The following is a 901-nucleotide window of genomic DNA, read 5'->3' on the forward strand; positions in this document are numbered from 1 at the left end:
GAGAGAGAGAGAGAGAGAGAGAGAGAGAGAGAGAGAGAGAGAGAGAGCTAGAAAGGTGCCAGTCAAAATTCACAGGCTGATGTGATGCACTGAATGACATAGCACCCCAGACGACAAAAGTCCATGTACATAAACAGAGCAGACTCCTTCATTAGATTTCTGTGATGCATCTAATTGTGAATAGATGCAAACGCCACCTCTTATCCATTAACTCCTGGGACACGAAAGAAAGAGGGATCCAAGAGGGGTGAAGCTACATGTTAAGAAATTTCTTTATTTCCCCCTTGCCTCCACGCTCCGCTCCCCCCCAACCCAAGCCCCAAACAAAAGGGAGGGGGGGAAGAGAGACACAACAAACGTCTGAAATAGCAGGCAGCCGAGCCGAGAGAGGAAAGCACGAAAAGGGGAAGCAAAGGAAACGCTGCTCTCTGCACTGCACAACCCCCCAGATTCTGACGGAGGACCTCTTTGCCGGCGGATGGAGAGCTAACAGAGAAGAGATAACGGGAAAAGACAGCCGGGAGCAGAGCTCTAGCAGGCTGCCGGGCCAGGTGTCCGGGTTGGACCGCAGGGAGAAGGGCCGGCGCAGGCAGCCCCGGGGAGGTGAAGGAGGCGCGCTCTCCACTGGCCGAGGCCACCCCACCCCACGCCAGGCCAGGACTCGATCCCGGCAGGAGGAAGGGGAGGAAATGGCTTTGTATGACGGGATGAGAGGCAGCCAGGAGGACACCCCCCCCCTCACACACACACACACACACACACACACACACACCACACACACACACACACACACACACACACACACTCCAGCCAGCGTAGGGCAGGGAGTGCTGGGGCCAGAAGATGCCCCTCCTCCCCTCTACACACACACACACATATACACGCGCACATGCACATGCAC

General features: G+C 56.2%; 1 protein-coding gene across 5 annotated transcripts in view; it reads right to left on the reverse strand.

The window, feature by feature from the left end:
• DNM3 (dynamin 3) overlaps nucleotides 1–901 on the reverse strand; it is a 708,993-nt gene that overhangs the window by 707,211 nt on the left and 881 nt on the right. The gene's annotated exons all lie outside the window — the stretch shown is intronic.

The sequence above is a fragment of the Petaurus breviceps genome, unplaced genomic scaffold, assembly GCF_028583685.1.
Source record: "Petaurus breviceps papuanus isolate PSGF00001 unplaced genomic scaffold, PetGlider_PUasm1.0 90692, whole genome shotgun sequence".
NCBI lineage: Eukaryota > Metazoa > Chordata > Mammalia > Diprotodontia > Petauridae > Petaurus > Petaurus breviceps.